Consider the following 20001-nt stretch of genomic DNA (forward strand, 5'->3'; position numbering starts at 1 on the left):
CCCACAGACTCTCAGGTAATGGAGCCTTCTCTCCTATCATTAGGATCTTCATGATGTATTCAGCACATGTCCCACCGCACCGTTCAGGGGCTGCCTGAGGCTAGGCAGGCTTTGGGTTTGGTGCCAGGCCACGTTCAAGAGACCTATTAAAGTCACCTTTGGGCTGACAGAGGAGAGCTTAGATCTCAACAGCCTTGCCTTGTGTCACTATTCTCTGATGTCAGACAGAGTCTTGGGGATTTCGATCTTACGATTGTCCTGAAATCAAATTTGGTTTTAAATAGGTTTAAAAATGTTAATTCAGATCGGGAAAGAATATATAGATTTAATCATGCCCGAAGCCATTTAAAGTTTATTTATTTATAATTGTTTTTCCCAGGATGGTGCAGAGTTTAACCTGCTCTCGCTTAGTTAATGAGTTGAATTTGAATTGAACTGGTGATAATCTACAGAAAGTTGAACTGGAACTTTTGTTCATTCAGAATGACAATCAGTAATAGATTCGTAAAAATTCTTTTTAAACTGCCTTCACGGCTGCAGTGACGAGAGCATCAAAATTCGCTACATTGATCTATTTAAAGGGGCCGTTGCAGCAAATCAGTTACATTCCCACTTAAAACATAAACATGTGGTTGATCAAATTTGTTTAAAGGGCCATGAAACCCCCTCATTTCAGCAGGGTGTTTTCACACCTCTACTTTGGAAAAAGTCAGAAAAGTGGGCGTGTCCAGCTCTGTTTTGGGGGGAGTGTCGGAGGAACTAAAGTGGGATGGTGTGGGAGTGTCTATTTGGGCATGCGCGAGTTTCAGAGTCAAAACACACACACGGGAGAAAGTGATGGTGTTTACAAGGACATCTGTAGTCTAATTATTTGCCAAATTATTAAATGGTGGACTTTAACTGCAGTTTGGCTCTTTCATTTAGTGAATTCATTCATGCCCCTTGCGACAAACGAGATATTTGATTCGAGGAACTGCTCTAAGCGTGTATTTTTTATGCAATGTTTGATGCCGCACAGTGAATGAGAGAAAAAAAAACCTCCGCATTTCCCGGAAACTTAGATCCACACGGCAGGTAGCTTCAGAAAGCCGCGTGTGTTCTTCCGGTCACAAAATGTGGTGAAAATCCTACACGAGGCTAAAGTTTGGTTGTGGTGCTAACATGTTTACACCCGGTGCAATAGTTAACTTAGTTCGATACGAACAAACTGAATAAACAAAGAGCACTGGTTGCTCACTTACCAAATCTGTAGAGACAGGACAATCACCAGCAACTAAACCCGCGTCTTTTTTGAGAGAAGACTACAAGCGAATCCGGATTTCAGTGTTTGCAGATGAGAACAGCTCTCAGGTAAACAATGTTCCTCCTTAGACACGTAAGTTATTGTTGTTGAGCGTCGCGTACACTGTTAATCCACACGTGACTCCAGCTGCGCTCTCACAGAGAGAAAATGAAAACAAAACTTAACTGCAGCAAACTATAAAAGCAACACTTCACACTTGTTTTGCCAATACAACATGGTGTGTCTGTCGTCTAAACACGGTGACAGTAATGAATATTAATGAAGTTGCACAATAGAGTGCGCTGATTGATTTGAACCAAGCCTTACTCATGCAATAATGCAACACACTGTAAGACGTAATAAGACACACTCTGGCACAGACGTCCAGTCTGCACGCTGGAATACAACGCTATTATCTCATGTCCATGACGCAGCTTCAAAAATTTGTTTCAAACCGGAAGTACGAATTTCCTTGAAATAACGCAAAAACAACCAATTGACACTTTTCAGTGAAATATAGGTGTCCTAATAGTGTTTTTAGCAGTGTGGGACACATATACGACTGTCAACAGCTCAAAAAATGTGTTTTGGTGTTTTGTGACCCTTTAAATATGGAAGATTAAGTTGTTGTTACATGTGGTTTGGCTTTGCTCCACTTATCTAATGTGTGTCCATATGTCTGAAATATTCTGAAGCAGCAATACTGTTTCGTACTGTCATTATAGTTAGCATGAGAGTCCTGTTTTTTAAGAAAAAAATTACATTGATGCACATCAACTCACCAGTAATTATGTTTGTCCCTGTAAAAAAACATTGTAAATAATAGGAAATCCAGCGACCGGAATAACTCCTCTCAAGCAGTGGACGTCTACATTTCAACTTGATTTTAACTCTCCTCGATGCCCACACCAGCGAACACGTGCTGTGCCACTGCTCGACGATTATCAATGCCGGCTCCTATTGAAAACGAACGACTACTTTGACGCTCTCGCTGCTTTAAGTGTGAACGTACAGATACATTCCCACAAAAAAAGGCACTTTCTAGTGTGAAAATAACATTAATGCACATCAAGGTCAGTAACTTACTTTTTAAAAGTTTGTCCCTGTAAGAAAACATTAAATAATTGGAAATCCAGCGACCGGAATAATCAAACCGTTGGGAACAACTGTGGTCGTAATCAAAGTTCACAGTGACTGTGTTCTCTAGACTCCTCTCAAGCGATGGACTAGTTGCCGCCGAACCACATCATACTGTAGCTCATCACCATAAAATCGACTTGATTTTAACTCCTCTCGATACCCTCACCAGTGAACATGTGCTGTGTCACTGCTCCATGCTTATCAACGTCAGCTCCCATTTAAAACGAGTGACTTCTGGCTACTTTGATGCTCTCACTGCTTTAAGTGTGAACATACAGTTACATTCCCACATAAAAAATGTGCTTTCTATCGTGAAAATGTTGCGTGCCGTTTATCAAATTGATTTAACTATGAAAGATCAAGTTGTTGTGTGTGCTGTGGCTTTGCTCTGCTTACAGTCCAATACTGTATGTCTATATGTCTGAAATATTCTGAAGCAGCAATACTCTTTTGTCTTGATATTATAGTTACAGAGTGTGATTTCCGCTTTTTTAACAAACATATAACTTTTAATGTACATCAGAAACTTGCCAGTAACTTTATTATTTATGTAACTGTAAGAAAACATTGTAAATATCTGGAAATCCGGCTACTGCAATATTAAACCCCTTGGAAACGACTGTGTTCTCTGGACTCTTCTCAATCGGTGGACTTCTAAATTGCGATTGCTTTAGTTGTTGCTAGATCAGATATAGCTGTGGCCGGAAGTTAACGAAAATGATTTATATTATTTATTTAATTATCCATTAATTGTATTTTATTAATTGTACTCATTACCTCCACTCCTACCTTAAACCCAACCTTCACAGTAACTTAAAAACTAGTTGTACCAAGTATTATTTACGTCATTTATTAAATAACCCAGTAAATTATATATTTTTTAACATCTACCCTAACCCTAACCCCAACCATCACAGTACTGTAAAAATAATAAATATTGTTATACAATGTCATAAAAATGCTGCTATATGGCCGGCTGTGAACCCTGTCTAGATTTTAATGATTGCTTCCTGCCAAAACACGTGATAGCTCATTATCTTAAAGTTGACTTGATTTCAACTCTCCTCGACGCAACTCTCGTCGCTTATCGCCACACTTAGATATTGTTTGACAAATGTTTGCAGGTTTGACATGCTGTCCCGGGAGAGAACCCTGAGCTCGGAGATAGTTGAGCCCAGGGCCCCCGCCTGGTCAATAGAGCATGTAAGGGGAGTACGAGATCAGGTGGTTCTCGAGAGCTCCTCGTGGTAAAGGAGGAAAGGAGGAGAAGGGGTGGATTGGGGGTTTCTTCGGAACACGAAGGTAAGGGAGTATTAATTAATTTGCATAAATAAATCTCTGGCTTCAACACATCTACTTTATGGTGTAATTGGTTGCCAGCAGAAACTGATGCACCCTCAACATGTGCAAGCTAACTCCTCGAATGGGCTGTGAACTAGCGAACCGTCATCCCAGATAATTGTTATCTAATCCACGTTTTGGGAGTCCAAAGCTCTGAAGTTTCAGAGTTGATTCCAATTCATTTCCTGAAATTGATTGCACGTCACAGCATTGATCCCATGTCGGAATTATGTCAGCCTGTTACCGAGTTCATAGTTTGCGCTCTGTTAATGTGGCTCTTTAAAGGCGTCTGCTAAATTGCACCCGACAGCTTTCCAATTAGCCACACTTGTCGTTCATACAGCTAGAAACACTTTATGATGCGTGGCCATCCATTCTGTGTCTATGTTGTTAAATCCAGTGTGGGAACTTTTTTCAAAGAAGACTCAAAGTTCCTCAGTTCAATTGCGGTCGTGGAGGTGGAATTACATTGACATTGCTTTGGTGAATCATTCCATTGCTTTAGTGATGTGCAATACTGTGGCTGAATCGCATTAAAACAGAGAGGAATAGAGAGAATCATTTGTTTTTAATCCCCTTCACCATCACCCTTGATCTTTCCGTCACACTGGCGGCGATTTCACCTATGCTTTCATAGAGCTGGGATCGCCAGGGACCCGTCAGTCAGAAAGCCCTACTTTTCCCAGCATGCACTTCACAGCTGAACTCCGAAAGCTCTCGCAACATGACTCTGCATCTTAAGTGTGTGCTTAACATTTCTGTCACCCCCATCCACCACACATCCACAAAGCGCCAGCAAGCTAGCCTCATAATACCCATTTAAATATTATGTAAAGTGGGAGAAAAAAAATCACAGCCTTTGTGGTTAAATTATAATAAACCTTTTTTTAGACTTACTTTTATCAACTTTTTCATCAAAGTCAAAATGAAAGCAGAACTGCTCTAAATATTAAGGATTCATTTTTGTAAAATTTTCAGAAGGAGCTGGGGGTTGGTGAATATAGACCATTTCAATGTGGTCATGTCATTAGCCCATAAACGTTTCCTGCTTGTCATCAGAGTATTTCAAAGTATATATATGCAGGATTTATTCATTCATTCATTTTCTTTTCAGCTTAGTCTCTTAATTAATCTGGGGTTGCCAAAGTGGAATGAACTGTCAACTTATCCAACATATGTTTTACGCAGCGGATGCCCTTCCAGGTGCAAACCATCTATGGGCATCATCCATACACACTCATTTACACTCTTACACTACGGACAATTTAACCTATCCAAATCAGAAACACCAACTGACCCAGCCAAGGCTCAAACCAGCGACCTTCTTGCTATGAAGCAACAGCACTATCTACTGTGCTGTACCTTTTAAAAGATTTTTTAAGAATCTTTACACGGGCTGACATGGGCCATCAAGACATGGGCTGTTTCTCAATATGCGTTCTTGTCTGTACTTGCCTTCTTGTGTCCTCGTAAAACGTCATCAACCATCACCAAAGTACTGTTCCAATTTAAAGTTCACATCTTACCAAGTACAGATAAAATTCCCGGATGTGTTCTTGCTCCACCCTTTTTGCCAAGGATGCTTCAAGAGGTGACTTGTGCGAACTTATAAAGCACAAGTATCCCAGAATGCATTGCAGCGAAACCAGTGAAAGCTAATGAAGAGGAGAAAACCCACACCGTTTTAAAATACTCCTCTATTGTGTTACAAATGAAAGTTTTAAGAGTTTTTCTGGTTAGAATGTAGTTGTTTTAAACTTGAATCGACTGTTTATTTATAAAAATAACGCGCGTATACGGGGAAGTGCCTCACTTATGCGGACTCTGACCCCAGCCTGTCAGCGGGAGCTTCGTCATCACCTCCCCCACCGAGAGCATCTTTACATCAGCTAGTCCATCACGGATGTACCGCTGGATTGCATCAGTCCATTGTAGTTAATACGTGATATTTAATAAATTTTGTGAATATATAACAGATCTATTATTTGTTATCAGGTGCATTATTTTGTCAGTGTTATTTTGTTACCTTTTATAATTGTCTTTCATTATGTTACCGTGTTGTACGAGGTTTGTCCTTGTTTACCAAATTGCTTAACAATATCATTATTTCTTATTGTGAACGTTTTGTACTTTATACTGTACTTGTATAATGTCCATTGGAGTTTATTAAATCTGATAATAAAAGACACGAGTCTGTGTATAATAACCCATTTCACTTCACATTTATAGTGATTTATGTTTTCTTTTTCTTATATCAAAAATATAGATTTATAATATTCATTCATTCATTTTCTTTTTGGCTTAGTCCCTTTATTAATCCGGGGTCACCACAGCGAAATGAACCGCCAACTTATCCAGCACATGTTTTACGCAGCGGATGCCCTTTCAGCCGCAACCCATCTCTGGGAAACATCCATACACACTCATACACTACAGAAAATTTAGCCTACCCAATTAACCTGTACCGCATGTCTTTGTACTGTGGGAGATACCGCAGAACCCGGAGGAAACCCACGCGAACGCAGGGAGAACATGCAAACTCCACATGCAAACAAAAACGCCAACTGACCCAGCCGAGGCTCGAACCAGCGACTTTCTTGCTGTGAGGCGACATGATGTCAAATCTAGTAGGACTTCATTGATTTCATAAACTACACAGGATCCTGATATTCGCAGATTTAATTCAGGCAAACTTCAGCATACAACCATACATTGCATAATCAAAAATGATATCAAATTTAATATCTTGCAAAATACAATTTAAGACTTTTAATACTTTTTAGGTGCCTTAAATTTCTCTACATTGATTTATCGACTAATATTTTTTAAGACCCCAGGGACAGCCTGTATTTCATAACAGAGGCACTTCAATCATAACTTAATGTTAAAACAGCTAATATAACAATATTTATCAATATGTGGCTCTTTTTGGATTCTCAGAAGGATTAGAAATTAAAAATGTAAAACAGGAAACACGTTGGGACCACTGTTTCTGTTTACATCCCTCAAAAAGGTCTATACGTATGAGTGATGTTAGATAATGATAATAAACAGCAAATAGTTAAAACAGACAGCTACTGTAAATGCATTTGGTTGTTGTAGTTTGGCATGTTTGTTTTGTTTTATTGAATTTTTTTTTAATTCATTTAGTTTTTGACTAGTCATTCGCCCTATTTCTGTTAATGGAGAAGAAAAATAAATGAAAAATATAGCATTTCATATATTTCCCTTTACAAAGGCACAGTGTTTTGGTTTTGCAAGAATATGTTATAGGCAAATTAATGTAAGCTGTTTACAGATTGGAATGATGTCTTGCATATCTGTATGACAAAAATAGATCTCACATAGCCTGTGATGACAGTAATCATGGAGCCTGCTTTGTGCGCCTATGATGATTTTTGTAGGAACATGAATGAAGTAGAAAGTCTCCTCTAGCCTACAAATAAAATCATTTGTATGCTGATGCTGAACAAGATGTACTGTATAGCTTACATTTTATTCATTTATTTTCCTTTGGCTTAGTCCGTTATTTATCAGGGGCCACCACAGTGGAATGAACCGCCAACTATTCCAGCATATGTTTAACACAGCAGATGCCCTGTGGAAACCTGAGCATCTGAAGGAAACCATAGAGAGAACATGGTAACTCCGCACAGAAATGCCAACTGGCCCACCCAGCATTCAAACCAGTGACCTTCTTGTTGTGAGGTGACAGCGCTAACCACTGAGCCACCGTGCCACCATTTCTTACATTTCAGTAAAAAATAAATCAATAAATGAATATTATGCTTTGTATGTGAACCTTTAATCATAGCCCAGTTAAATTTGCATAAAGGGTGGGATATGAACATTGAAATCATATCTGTTGATGTTGAAGATACATTTATGTAGCCAAATGTAAATAAAACCATTTAGTTAGCTATCAGATCAGAAAAAAATCATTTAACAAGTTGTAAACAAGACCAAAGGGGTCACACACCAAATACATTGTGTTCCGTTCAAGAAAGTCAAGAACCGTTATACTTAGAATCCGGAAAGTATTCATAGCAATTCCATTTTTCCAAAAAAATGTTTATGTTTACAGCCTTATTCCAAAATGGATTCAATTTTTTATTTCCTCAACTACACACAATACCCCATAATGACAATGTAAAAAAAAAGAAAAGATTTTTTGAAATTGTTGCAAATTTATTAAAATAAAAAACCCTGAAAAATCACATGTACATAAGTATTTACAGCCTTTGCCATGAAGCTCTAAATTGAGCTCTGGTACATTCTGTTTTTTTTTTTTTTTATCATTCTTGAGCAGCTGTTTCAGCAGCTTAATTGGAGTTCACCTGGGGTAAATTCAGATGATTGGGCATGATTTGAAAAGGCATACACCTGTCTATATAAGGTCCCAGGCTTGACAGTGCATGTCAAACCACAAACCAAGCATGAAGACAAAAGAATTGTCTGTAGACCTCTGAGACAGGATTGTCTCGAGGCACAAGGCTGGGGAAGGTTGCAGAAACATTTCTTCTGCTCTATAAGTTCCAATGAGCACTGTAAGTGGAAGATGTTTGGAACCAGCTCGACTCTTCCTAGAGCTGGCCGGCTGTCTAAGCTGAGTGATCGGGGAAGAAGGTCAGGGAGATGATCAATAACCTGATGGTCACTTTGTCTGAGCTCCAGCGTTTTGTGGAGAGAGGAGAATCTTACAAAAGGTTACAACCATCTGTTACAGCAATCCACCAATCAGGCCTGTATGGTAGAGGGGCCAGACGGAAGCCACTCTACGCCTGGAATTTGCCAAAAGGCATCTGAAGGACTCCCAGACCATAAGAAACTAAATTCTCTGGTCTGATGAGATTAAAATTGAACTCTTTGGAGTGAACACCAGGCATTACGTTTAGGGAAAAACAGGCACCGCTCATCACCATGCTAATATCATTCCTACAGTGAAGCATGGTGGTGGCAGCATCATGCTGTGGGGATGTTTTTCCAGCAGCAGGAACTGGAAGACTAGTCAGGATAGAGAGAAAGATGAATGCAGCGATTTGCAAAGACATCATGAATGAAAAATTGCTTCAGAGTGCTCTTGACCTCAGACTTGGGTGACGGTTCATCTTCCAGCAGGACAATGACCCAAAGCACAACGCCAAAATATCAATGAAGTGGCTTCACAACAACTCGGTAAATGTCCTTGAGTGGCCCAGCCAGAGCCCAGACCTAAATCCTATTGAACATCTCTAGAGAGATCTGAAAATTGCTGTACACCGATGCTTCCCATCAAATCTTTTAGAGCTTGAGAGATACCGTAAAGAGGAATTCATATTCACAATCATATTCAAAAAGACTTGAGGCTGTAATTGCTGCTAAAGGTGCATCAACAAAGTATTGAGTGATGAATAATTTTCAGATGCACTGTAATTCACTAACAGTAATTGTGCTATAATGATAAAAGTGACTTTAAACATGACATGATTGTGTGTGCCAGATTGGCTTGCCTGAAGAAACTGCTCATCTACTGGGATTGTCATGCAAATGTTGCGTTTTTGATACAGATAAGAGGAGAATTCATGGCCTGACTGATTCAAGGTCATAGAAAGTCAACGGTCACTCAAATAATTATGTGTTATGATAGGTCTGCAGAAGAGCATAACTTATGCACAACACAGTCAATCTTGAAACAGATGAGCTACAGAAACAAAAGAGACAACAGTGACACTCCTGACAGCCAAAAAAAAAAAAAATGAGGAATGGTTCATTAAAACTGGACAACAGAACAATGGAAAAAGCTGCCTGGTTTGATAATTATTGATTTATGCAGCAACATTTAGATACTAGGGTCAAAATCTAGTGTAAACAACACAAAAGCATGTATCCTGTGTTGCATTGATGGTTTAGGTGGCTGAGTTTAGGGATGGTGGAAGGAATCTTAGCTAACTTTGGGCTTCTTAGTAGAAAAACTGAACATTGCTTTGATGCCTACCATGTTGTTGACCATGCTCATCCCTTTTTGAATAATATAGACAGGCCATAAAAAGTCAAACTACTTAATCTTCTAGCCAGAGTGATCTAATTATGTACATCAATGATTTTGGACAAATATAATGTAATTTAAATAGAAAACTATGTGAGCAATACAGCAGGATTCGGAATAGCCCCTGGGGTCATAGTTGGAAACCATGAACAGATGCCTCTGGTGTGCGTACAACCATTGAAAACAATGTTTTTGAATATTAAAAATGGTGCAGCTTGAGGCTTCACTTCTTGTTTGGGTGAGTGACCCCCTTCAGGCTACTGATATGACTAGAGTCTTCATTTCTTTAACCATATAACTTTAAAAATGCTGATGTCACCTTTAAACTTTTCACATCTAGAAAACGTTTTTTTCTCTCTTTACAGCAGATGCTAAGGGCTAAAGACGGCTGAACACAGATTGAGGCAAAAGATGTTCTCTGAAAAAACTTCAGACAAGTTTTTGGAGGATTTGAAAAGAAACTAATTTCTCTGTTCTAAATCAGTCGTCCTCAAGCAATTTCGGGGCATTTAGTTATGCAAATTGCACCCATCTTGCATGAAGTTTCAATTTGCATTCCTCATTTCAATCAGGCACAGCAACAGGTGTCATTTTTCATGGATAAGGTGTTGTGTTTCCTTCAGAGCTTTCCTGCAGTGTAATCGCACGAATCAAGCTCTTTGATTTCGTAATGCTTCATTAACTGACATCTTCTGACACGCCATGCGTGCTCCTAAGCAAAAGCAAGAAAGAAAAATACACTGGAGGCACAGAACAAGGTTTTCCCTTGTGATTTTCAGCTGAAATCAACGCTGAATGAAGAGACAATGCCAATATTAAACGCTTCTGCAAGTATAATTATCTGAAAACCAGACAGATCGGTCCATTCCACTTGGTTTATCAGTTTGATTTGGCACATTTAGAGCCTCTGAGCTGATGTATATGTTTAAGTTGTCTTTAAGTAACCTGGCATTGCAAACATTTTCAGCAATCTACAATCCAGCAACATGATTATTCAGTATAATTTGGATTTCACTGCTTGTGTATTATAATAACTGGATGTTTTTTCTCAGTTATTTGAAGGTACAGAATTAAATAATTGAGTTTGAGAGCTCATATAAAAGGATAGTTCGCCCTCAGTTAATTTATTCACCCTCAGGCCATCCGAGATGTACGTGACATTTCTCACTTCTTCTACAGAACATTTTATGAGATTTTTAGCTGAAAACATGCTCATTGGTGATTCACATAATGTCAAGTCAATGATTACAATCCTTTGAGAGTCAAAAAGGCAACACAAAATTAATACCTGTGGCTCCTGATTATACACTGAGGACTTACAGAGCGAAAAACTGTGTAAGAAACTGAACATTATTTGCAACATTATTACCTGTAATCTACAGGCGTAAGCAAACAATTCTGAATGTGTTGACGACAGTCCAGAGCACAAGACCACAATACTACAATTTCAGTTAAGAAATCTTCTAATGGGCAACTAAAGAAATAAAAGGCATCTACATTTACAAAAGCCTAAGAGAGAATAAATTAATAGCAAATTTTTGGGTAACTATCCCTTTAATCAATCCCAAGAGCTGAGCCTTCTCTCTTTTATCTATATACAATGCTGTAGACTAGATAGAAAAAGCCACCTATGGGTTGACAGCAATAATTAGTGTCCATCACTTCTGGTGTTTTCATAGAGAAAATGTGATTGGGCATTTATGAACAGTTTTTTAAAATAAAGCTAATAAATAGAGCAGGAAACTCCACTCAAGCGAACAAGCAGCAGAAAAGTGCTGAATATCAGCAGTGTTTCCCAATGAGTTGCATGGCAGATTCCTGCTCTGATAAATATGCAGAATGTCAGCAATGTTAGGGTGATGGGAGGGAAGTGCGGATAGCCTATTAAACTGTAAATATTTACCCCATTTCCGAGCAAAAATACTCTTCTCTCTCCCTAGGGTTTCAACATGTCCTCTTTTTGACAGATGGGCAGGCTTTGGAGTCTGCATTTGTTTCTGGAGCGAACAAGGTGGATGGCAAATTTATGTTGCTTAAAAAATAAAAACAATTTCAGGTTAAAACTTGCATTCAATTTGTTTATGGGTATGAGTTATGTTCATTTTTGACAGATACTAAATCTAGCAACTCAAAAATAACATTTATAGGCCAAAGAAGGATCATATGTCACAATCACCATTGATCTAGTCCAAGCATATCGCTGGAGAACTACACATAGTCCACAGATAAGAACTACAAATCCCATTACGCATCGCATACACACCAGTTCCAGTTCTCTCCCTAATTAAACTCACACAAATGGAAGTTAATGATGGGCTAATAAAATAGGCTGGTGGCCCTCAAACATCGGGCCTCGGACCGGTACCAGGCCACACAAGAAAGAATTATCAGTTTGATCGAGTCTGATCAATCTTTTGTTTAAAAATCTTTCATTTTGAAAAATAACCATTTTCTCTCACTTACTTCTCGGTCACTTGAGCACCCAAATTTAACCCACAAGCAGCAAAAGTGGTAAAGTTTGGAAAGTTTCTTTGCTAAGGGGAAAAGACCCTGTGAAGGACCCGTGAACTGCCAAGGAATATATGCGCAACCCGTTTGTGAACAAATCAGGTGAATCCACCATATCTGTGCAAGAAGATCAACTGCTGGATATTCCAAATGACGGCGGCCTGTGCGCACAAGCAGTGTGAAGTCTGACTTTTAACTGGCGCCACAATGCAGACCTCCAATGATTGCACGAGGACCTCGCTAAACAGACAAGGCTTTTATACTTTATACAGCGAGTCGTTAGACAAGAATTGACAGATTAGCTTCAGCTTGTATGGAATATACACATTTCAGTGGACTATTTATCTCAGACAAACACCGAAGACCCAAACATTGCAGTGCTTTGTAATATTTCTCTATAAATAAAACTTGTAAAATAGTAACAGCAATGTTGATGGTTGCCAAGCAACCTATGAACATGATTAAATTTTAAAAGCGTTGACCGGTCCGTTTTTATTAGAGGTTGAGGACCACTGAGATAGACCATATGAACAGCACACACACACAGACTTTGAGTCTGAGTCTTACTCTGTAAGTTGAGTGTTACTCTGTAACATTTTGAAGCATTCCATTGTCTTGCCTTGCCCTGTTTTCTGACCCTACCATTGTTCATTGTTTTATGTTGTTGGCCGCCTTAACTGATCTCTTGGCCTGTGACCCCGACTACTCTTTTGGATAACCTGCATGCTTCTGTCTGTTCCTGTTTGACCATTGCCTGCCTATTAATAAACTGCAGGTGGATCCTCACCTCTGTTGTCCCAGACCCTTACACGACAATTCAGTTCTGCATTCACAAAGTTCTAATTATTAGTTTATTTGTTGTTTATTAAATATTTTGGATAATTGTATTATGCTTTGAGCTAAGGAATATGCATTTTTCTTGATTTTTATTGTACATAACTCTTCAAGTCTTACACATCTGCGCTCAACAAATTAACACATTGGATAAATTCAATTAAATTGAGGGCAGTTTTTCCATCCAAGAAAACTGTTTAGTACCAACTAAAAAAAAAAACTACACAATGAAATGCAACTGAGTTAGTCCAACATGATTTTATCAAATAAAAGTTAAAATATTTACATTTGTATTTTATTTAACTTAAAGGTCTGATAATATCATGTATGTCTATTATGTGTTGTACATTTTGAAGTCTTTTTTTAAGTCTCATTTTAAGCGTATTTCATGACTGAGCAAAGCGACAAACTGTATTTTTGCTAATTAAGCTGCCAACACAGTAGGCATGGGTGTTTCTGTAAAGTGGTAATCTTAAAACTCAAATCATTACGTGAAACTCTTCTAAATCTTTAAACTAAAGTGACGATTAAATTTTAACAAATCTTTCTGTTCACTTTAAACACCTAAGATTACTTTATTGTCAACATTTCCCTGTCTTAATTAAATCCCACGCAAAACATACTGGGAACTGTCCCCTAACCAGGTTGAACCAACACAATTCCTTCATGTTGTCCCAAAACAAAACGCTTAAGTTAATGGTTCACAAATATAAGTGGACTAAACATAAAACAAATAAATTGGCCAAAGAAATTACAATAATTGTGTTGTTTCAGCTAACTTAAAACAGGTAGTTTGAACAAACTGCAGTAATCATGTTTTTGAGTAGTTTTCCCCAAGATATTGTACATAAAATCAGAGAGCTATACTGAGAAACAAGTGGCAAAAGAGATATTTAGCTCTGTCGACTTCCATGAAGCGCCACAAATTAATTTTGTTAAATTGATTCACTTGATTAACTTGAATAAATTTGCTTCTACGATCTGGTGCTTCTACCTTTATTGTTTGACATGCATTTGTTTCTTTTTTTGATTAACTGCTACATGCATAAATTGCTGGCAGAGCTAAACAATAAAAATGGGAGATGATCTTCTGTGGGGGTGGAGTTTAAATTACACTATAATGTAATAAAGAGGCACATTCTGCAACCTGTCAGATTTGGCAGACTAGTTCAATTTTAGTTGTATTTTTAGACAAGATTTTTAGTACAGTTACCCCGTGTACATTTTAGAACATTTAATTGCACCTTTTTAGTACAATTACCTCTTGTTTGTCACAATATCAAGGCAATTTTGATGAGTGTTCATGACTCCTTTTATTTTTAAGTTCCTATTGTTATGTCAGATGTTAAAATTTTTTGGTAATTAAATAATTACCTAGTCACAAAAATTCATGTAATTAAAATTATTAACTGATTTAAAAATGTACTAAATAACATGTTATAATTTAACAGCTTTGATTATAAGAGACAGCATTTGCACTTTCACTGATTATGACAGAAGCAGGTGGTAATGGTTTGTGGAAACACTGCACTATTCAACCATTAATCTTTTTTACTGTGAGTTGTTGAGAGATAATTGTCTGTTTGCTGTTTATCATCTCCTCATTTGTGAAAACAAAGCTGCTGTTAATTAATTAAAAATAAATGTCCCTGATCATCACACAGGCATAAAGACTTGTTTCCGCAGAAACTTTAGGCCATGAGGTTAAAAGTCTTTCAGATTTGGAGGACTGTTTGGATGAATTTCTCAGAAAAGTGAGGCTCAAATGTTATAAGAATATGTGTCCTTTCATGTGTGCCCTCCCAGACCTTAATGACCTGCTCCATTGAGATTTTCACTTTGCTAATACAGGAGCTCTGCACCAAGATCAAGTCAGCCATGAATTCTTGTCTTGTCTTTGCTGTTCCATCATGTGTGAAGATTTCATTCATCTTGAAATGTGACGTAAGGTGAGCAGACACTCATTTGGCTTGATGCTTACATACAGTTCTAAAACTGTACTTTGTGGAGGTTTCTATTAAATTAAGGTGTTCTTTAATAATTTATTTAATAATAATAATAATAATATTTAATAATAATTATTTTCAAAACTGATTTATATAACTATTTTTTCAAATTATTTTATTAATATAAAATACTTTAGAAATTTTAAAGTTATTAGTTACCATAACTTTATTAGTTACTGTAAGGTCCCCCCAGTTGGCCCAATGCCGGTGTCCACTGGTGGATGAAGGTTTAATGGCTGTTCGGTCTTTCCAGTGCACAATGTTGATTTATATTAAACTTAGCTCATATCTGACTCCAATTTAATATGAGGTGGTTTAGAATATTAATATATTTATCCTCGTTTTTTCTGACTCCAATCATAAAACATTAAGAAGATTATATCAATATGTAATTTAGATAAATGTTTGAACCTTTTGTCTTCACTAGTAACTATTACATCCGTTCATTCGGGTGCTCATGTCGCTCAGAGAAATCGCCTCGGCCGAAGGCGTCCCTCACGGTCACACTCTGGTCAGTCTTGAATATTAAACAGAGGTAAATTGACTAATACTTTAGATGGCCGCTACCAGCGCGCTTGTTCTAAAATACTTTAGTTAGTCCCGCTTAGGTGTACACCTTTGAGTTAAGACAATCATCATTTCTAATTAGAGGTTAGGGCATTAATATAAATGTACCCGACTACTGGACTCTATAGTAACTTTGGTTTTCACCAAGCCCATGGTTTCCCATATGAACTTAATTTAGAATAATATTACCTTCAAACAAAGGTCGGGTACCCAATCTAGGTTAGTCGTGCAACACCTTGTTGACCTAGACGGAAGTTATCGCCCTTTCCACCTAAGTACACATGAATCAATATCAAGAGTCAGCCGGATCCCTAAAACACAATTAGTGTGCCCAATGCTCCATCTCAATTGGATTTTAGTCCGTCTACTGACCTGACGCAAGACGTGCGGAAACAAGGATACAGCCTAATCTACTTGAATTAATAATTACAGAGTGAGCAAAATATGGTCAAACATTACAATTTATTAGTCAGGTAAATGTATTATGCCAATTCAATCAGTCAATTCATAAACAATCAATACAAAACATCAAATTATCAAAGATAAATCCAAGATGAAAAGATGCATACCTGACTTCAAAAATATACATAACTAGGAGCAGGCTCCATGTTATGGGCTGATCTGGTTAAGCAGAATCGCCCTGGGTCTTTCTCAGACCTTACCTTAAATAATCCAAGAGTTCCCTCAAGGAAGGGGGTGTGAATAACAAAAGGCATTCACACTTAGTGGAAAGTCACACCCTTCACAGTGGTTCAAAAGATGCCTGAAGTTATATATTTATTGTGTTGATTATGTCTATTTCTGAGAGAATGAGACCATTGTACCAATCGCACTGAGACATTTCAAATGATATCAAACGTGATAGTTAAAGTCAGTTTGGTTAATCTAGAACATTCAAACATTGAAATGACCATATGCGTGAGTTGGGGGGATGAAGCTGAGTTTCAGCATACTCAGATGCAAATGCAGCAGGAACTGGTTTTTCCCGCATTCCCCCCTGGTGGGTTGTGGAGTCCCTGTTTTCAGCTCATGTTTTGAATTGTCAAAGACATAAAAAATATTTGTAATATTTCAATTCTTACAGTTACCAATAACTTTAAGTAACTAGTAGCTTTTAAAGAGTCCCAATTATGTTTTTTTTTTTTTTAAATGAGCTTCCATGCCATGTGTAACACAGCTCTAAGTGAATGAAAACACCCAGCTAAGGTTTAAATCTGAAAGTGCACCGTGTTCAAAACTATTGATTCTTAAACTAAATAGTCGACTCAAAGTCAGATTGTGTTGGGTTTGGATCTTTTGCCTGAATGCATTGACGTCGATTCGCTACATCACCAAATATGAAGTGTCGGATCTGGTAAACCGTGAATGCACCTTTTTCTCCAGACACTAGCAGAGTGTGGGGGATCATGGGACTGTTGCATGAAGAGGATGATTGATGATTAGATTTGGCTGTGGGGAATAAAGGGTTACCTCATAAGGCCCAAGCTGTTTTTTACATGCATTTTTTAATTCTCTTTGCTATTTAGGCTTATTGGAACCAAGTGTGCCGCAAGCCTGCGTTTGAGTGAAGGTCTCGGCCGTTAAATCGCCCCCTGGGGGCTGGCTGCAGTACAAGTCATAAAGCCCGCCTTCTCTGTGTTAATGAAGGAGACTTGAGCCCAAATAAAAAAATTAATTACACTTGCAATAAAATGTCCCGAAAGATGGTTCTGGTGGATTAAGGCACTGGTTATTGTGCTGAAATAGGTGCAGATCCTCATTTTTGTAAACAGTTTGTTTTTAGCAGTAATTTAATGCTGGGCGTGTGTTCGTGATTGACAGCTGTGATTGACAGTTTCTCAAAGCAGCGCGTCTGAGCTTCGGCAGAAGACTGAAGTGTTATTACTCGATTTCTGTGTTATTTTACCATGACAAAATGAGTTCAGCAGTAAACTACAGTTTCTGACATACATGATCTGGTGGAACATTGTTTATTCGCTAAGGTCAGAGCTTTTTTCGGGCTTTATTAGTTTGCTAATACACGCCTAGCCACCCAGATAGCAAAATACACTGGGGCTAGTTCTTGCCTGCCGGAGACTTACCCCTCAGACTGACTACCTCTGCTGGACCTACTCCGGATGCCTGGACTCACTGTCCGATTCCAGCCAGAGTCAATTGAGCCAGATGCGGTGGCCGAGCGAGCAGGCGCTGCCGCATGCGAGCCGGAATCAGCCCGTGACGCCGCGAGTAGGTTATGTGTGCTGCTGCCCGGAGCTGGCGCGATTGAATCTTCATTATATAAAACCCTCACATTTGTTAACGTTATTACAACCATTTTTGTTGATATGACAACAAACGCATGCTACTATGTGAACGCAAAGTGTATCACTGAGTTTAACCTTTGAATAAAAATGCAAACAGCATACATAGTAATTATTTAAATAAAGGACAAAATAAATAACAATAAACCTGTATCGATTGCACAAGTATTAAATAATAATACAATTGAATACATTTTGTAGTGCACAAGAATTAAGAAATACGAAAATGACAATAAAACTGCACAATAAAATAAACCCATTTAAGTACGGGGAAAATACAGGAGATCGTTAGCAGTAATTCTCTTTGTGTCTAAATAATAATCTCCACGTTGATCTCCTGTAAGGTTATTTGAACTTGCTTTACATGACGTCTCTGCATTTTAAATTTTGGCATGTTATTAAGTAATCTACTGAATTTGCTGTTATAAATCATTATAAGGTTCTTGAAATCGAATCTTATATAGCCTAATAGAGCTGTAAATGTTATTATTTATTTACATCATTTTCTGTTGGCGTTTTATTTGAACACTCCAGCTAACATTAAAATGAATGTAAATTCCTCGTTGCCAGATATAATGAAGGCATCGAATAAACCAAATGAAAACGGAGGCAAAAAAATTAAATAAATAACAATTCAAGCAAAAATGAATAAACAATATACTAGTGATGTTGCAGCAGATAGACATTGTATTAATAGTGCAAGGTTTTTTGCACAAATTGACAAATTGCAGGGTTGGGATGTGTAAATATCCTGTTGATATTTAGTAATCTTGCTGTATTTATCTTCTAAACGCATGATTGTTCCCGCATGGTAAATCGTTATGGTGTGTAGGCTATATTTTGGGTTCTGTTGATGTCTAATTAAAAATAAAAACCTTTCTAAAAATGTACGTGTTGTTTATATGTTATTGTTCATATTTTACAAGTGTTATTTCTACCCCTATGAAGATAACAAATACCAACAACAAATATAACAATAACAGAATATATTATTTGCTCATATTCAGGCTAGAGTGTATAAAAGATCGTTTATTTCTGCAGTCCACCATGTATTGCTTTTATTAAAGTTTAACAGCTTACTTCACACCGTTTTTAAACCGTATATTATTGTGTTTTTTTAATGTAAGTGCTTCTATTTACATCAGTGAGCGTTTGTTATAGTGCAGACACCAGCAGTAGAGTGAGAAGTTCGGGGGGCGTGGTTGATTTTACATAAAGCGTTTGGTTGGAAGCTCGACTCCGCTCATTTTCGTGACTCCTCCTCTGGCTCCATCAGACAAACCTTCTGCGCATGTCAAGGCTCCAATTTCAGCAGTCTTTTGCGACAGTTTGTGCCCGTCAAGCAGGCGTTTTGCCCTCAAGGCGTTCAATGGGAAAAGGGGCTGTCGCGTTGTCCATATTTTTTACAGTCATTGATTGGAACCTAATTAGAATAAAACCTAAGTATCATCTTTTGATACAATGTACTTTTAGAGAAGAATGATGTCCATATAGGTGGACTCGTGGCCCGAATTTACAAAAAACACAATAAAGTCACCTTTGTGTGATAGAATGAAAAACTCTTTATTTCTGCCTTGAACACAGCAGGTTTTCCCGACATATTTACACACATATTTCAGTGAAAACAACTTTTTTTTCCCCATTTTGGACAGTTAAAATAGGGTTTGGGACATTTCATGTGCTGCAAAACAGTGGCAGGAAGACATTGTGTGTCTGTAACAAAATATAAAATATGAGACATAAGATATAAGAGCTTGAATGGGCTGTCCACGTAAGTGGCCACTAAGCCCTTGGAGGTTATGGCAGTTCATTCATTCATTTTCCTTTGGCTTAATGAAGGAATGAACTACTGCAACCCAGTATTGGAAAACACCCATACATATTCATTCACACAATTTAGGCTATTCAATTCACCTATACCGCATGTCTGTGGATTGTGGGGGAAACCAAAACACCGCAAACTCTACACAGAAATGTCAACTGGTCCAGCCTGGATGC

At 37.9% G+C, this 20001-nt stretch overlaps 1 long non-coding RNA gene across 1 annotated transcript; it reads left to right on the plus strand.

Moving 5' to 3' along the window:
* Window positions 1–4739: 4739 nt before the first annotated feature.
* LOC147840007 (uncharacterized) lies at window positions 4740–9770 on the plus strand. The gene is made up of 3 exons (XR_015513592.1): window positions 4740–7520; window positions 7655–8521; window positions 8669–9770. It is a non-coding gene; the product is annotated as an uncharacterized LOC147840007 (long non-coding RNA).
* The last annotated feature ends 10231 nt before the right edge of the window (window positions 9771–20001 follow it).

Source organism: Danio rerio, chromosome 17, assembly GCF_052040795.2.
Source record: "Danio rerio strain M-AB ecotype USA chromosome 17, GRCz13ab, whole genome shotgun sequence".
In the NCBI taxonomy this organism is placed as follows: Eukaryota; Metazoa; Chordata; class Actinopteri; order Cypriniformes; family Danionidae; genus Danio; species Danio rerio.